Here is a 3295-nt window from a genome sequence, read left to right as displayed (position 1 = left end):
ATGCACTTTGGTAACTTCCCAATCTAAGCTCTCATTATAAGGTAATGGGGTAACACAAATATATTTAAATGACTGATGACAGCTACTGGGTTTTTAGATTATTGACTTCAGTCCTTAACTTTAAGACTACTTTTTCCAAAGCCTCTATTTTGTTTTTTTTTTTAATTTTGGATCAATAATTTTTTGCTCTGTTAATGTTAGAGAAACATCCTTATTTAACTCATTAACAAAATGTGCCGGGCCTTTTCAACCAGCTTCTTGATCTTTCCCCATATAGGTGGTGTTGCGGTTTTTGTTGAATTAGCCTGTGGTGGTGATAGAGAAAGAGTCTTTATCTTCTGCTCCAGTTTTCTCTGCTGATGTATTTTCATTTTCTTCCTGTCTCTTTTTTGGGCCCGAGAAAGGCCTGATGAGTCTGTTTGGGACCCAAATGGGGGATTCCGCATTCTGTGGGAAAACATAAGCATAGCCTCTCCCGGATTTTAACAGGATGTCTGGCCCATGCCAGGTTCCAGTAAGTAGATCCTTCCATTTTAGTAAAGGAAAAGTTGTAGTTTTTTCCATGCCCCAATGTCTCATCATTGGGGTTATTCCTTGCTCATCAGCATTGAAATGATTAAGAACAAGTAAAGCATGGTTAAGAGTGTAATGGGGGAAGTATTGCTTCTCTCCTCCCTGTCTAATTCTTGTCAATTGACTTTTTAAGGTCTTATGAGCTCGTTTTATGATTGCTTGGCCTTGTGGATTATACGGAATCCCTGTTTTGTGCACGATTTTCCATTGTGCATTGTGCATTGGAGGTGTATGCTGGTCCATGGTCAGTTTTTATTTCCTTAGGAATTCCTAGGTCTACAAAGGCTTTAACCAAATGTTGAATAACATCTTTCACAGCCTCTCCAGAATGGGCTGTAGCAACCATAACATGAGAATAAGTATTTATAGTAACATGGACAAAGGAGATTTTCCCAAATTTTGTTACATGGGTAACATCCATTTGCCACAGAACTCTAGGCTTTAAGCCTCTAGGATTAACTCCCATTTTTTGTGGATGAAAACTTCCGGGCATGCCACACATTCCCTTACAATTTGTCTTGCCTGTTCTCAGGACACTTGAAACATCTTTCTTAAGGCATTAGCATTCTGATGGTGTAGTCTATGACTTTCCTGAGCTTCTTCTAAAGCTGACATTACATGACTTTCCTTAGTTAGTAAATCTGCTAACTTGTTCCCTTGAGACAAAGGTACAGGGAGATTACTATGCCCCCTGATGTGTCCCACAAATGCCTTTATCGTTCTTTGTTGTAATAGCTGTTGTAATTTTATTAATTACTCTATTACTTTAGAATGACCAGTAACTAGGGCTGTTTCAATGGCAGGAAACAAGGAAACCACATAGCGGGAATCTGTGTAAAGGTTAAACTCCTCTGAATAATTTTGAAAGGCTAGCAGAACTGCAATAATCTGTTGTGCAGGTACAGTTGGGTCAGAAGATATTAATGGTGGTTTTGTACTGCAATAAACCACAGACTTTCCGCTAGAAGATCCATCTGTAAAAATAGTTAATGCCCCGCCCAAAGGTTCTGTAACCAAAACCTTTGGAAATATCACAGGGGTTTCAGTATAAAAGGATGTTGGGGCATATGAAAGCTTATTTTACCTGTGTAAGTTAATACAACAATTTTCCAATCATCATCAAATCGTATCAAATGATCTAATTGTTTCTTATTATAAGGGATAATAATGTTAGGTATTTCTTGGCCAAATAATTCTCTAGCTCTTAATCTAGCCTTTAAAATCAAATTAACACAAAAAAAGGGATATGAAGCAACTATTTTTCCAGGGTTATGGTAATAATGGATCCATTCTAGTATCCCATCCTGCCAAAAACATCCTGTGGGAGTAAAGCTTGTAGCCAGAATTATAAAGGACCATGTTTGTGCAATATTAATTTTCTGTATTTTAGCTGTATTCAATGCTTTTTCTACCAATTTTATACAGGATAAGGCGGCAGGAGTTATTTTCCTGGTAGATTTAGGATTAGGGTCTCCGTCCAACATTTTCATCAAAGGATCTAATTGTCCTGTAGTTATTTTTAAACTAGGCCGAATCCAATTAATATTCCCTAATAATTTTTGGAAATCATTTAATGTTTTTCGTTTATCTATTCTAATTTGTGTTTTTGAGACATAATATAATCATGTCCAATCACTTTTCCCAGATAATTTAAAGGTCATTCATGTTGAACTTTATCAGGAGCTATTATCAAACCGAATTTTGTTAATTGTTCTACCATATCCTGTAATATTTTTTCTGTCTTTTCTCTAGTTTCATCGGCCATAAGTATATCATCCATATAATGAATAATATATGCCCCTGGATATTTTTCTCTAATTTGTTTTATAGCCCTTTTCACATATTGTTGAAATAAGGTAGGGCTGTTTTTCATGCCCTGAGGTAGCACTTTCCATTGGTACCTATTATAAGTTTGTTTAAAATTAGCCGAAGGGACACTGAAAGCAAATCTCTTGGAATCTTCTGGTTGTAATTTTATTGTAAAAAAGCAATCCTGTAAGTTTATTATTATTATGTATCTACCCTGTGGGACTGCAACAGGAGAGGGTAGACCTGGTTGAAGGGCTCCCATGTCATGCATGGTCTCATTAATTGCCCTTAGATCTTGTAATAATCTCCATTTTCCTGACTTCTTTTTTAATTACAAAAAATGGAGTATTCCAAGAATGGGTAGTCTTTTCTATTCTTCCCTTGACTCAATTGTTCTTGAACTAAGTCCTGTATGGCTTGAATCTTTTCTTGAGTTAGGGGCCACTGATTAATCCATACAGGATCAACACTTTTCCATATTATTTTGTCAGCATAAAGCTGTTCCTCAGTGGCCCCTATGAAAAATTTTGCTCCTTCGATGAGGAGTCTATTTGTCCTATTTTATTTTCATGTCTTGCATGATGTCTCTGCCCCATAAAGAAAAGGGCAAGGTGGGAATAACATAAGGTTTGAAGTGGCCTTACTGCCCTTCACATACACATTTGAGTCTCTGAGCTGACTAAGCTACATTAGAAGCCATCCCTAATCCAATTAAGGAAGAAGAAGACCCTTGCACTGGCCAGGCCATCGGAAAATCTTTTCCAACTATACAGGATCTGTCAGCTCCTGTGTCTAAGAGTCCTGTCATTTGTTTTCCATTGACTTTAATGGCCTTGTAAGGCCTTTTGTCTGTAATTTCCTGAACCCAGGCTACAGTATCTGTGGTGCCAAACCCTCCTTTTCTGTTTTGAGT

Source organism: Dipodomys merriami, unplaced genomic scaffold (assembly GCF_024711535.1).
Source record: "Dipodomys merriami isolate MVZ:Mamm:240054 unplaced genomic scaffold, mDipMer1.0.p SCAF_86, whole genome shotgun sequence".
Taxonomy (NCBI): domain Eukaryota; kingdom Metazoa; phylum Chordata; class Mammalia; order Rodentia; family Heteromyidae; genus Dipodomys; species Dipodomys merriami.
Note: the sequence above shows the minus strand (reverse complement) of the source record.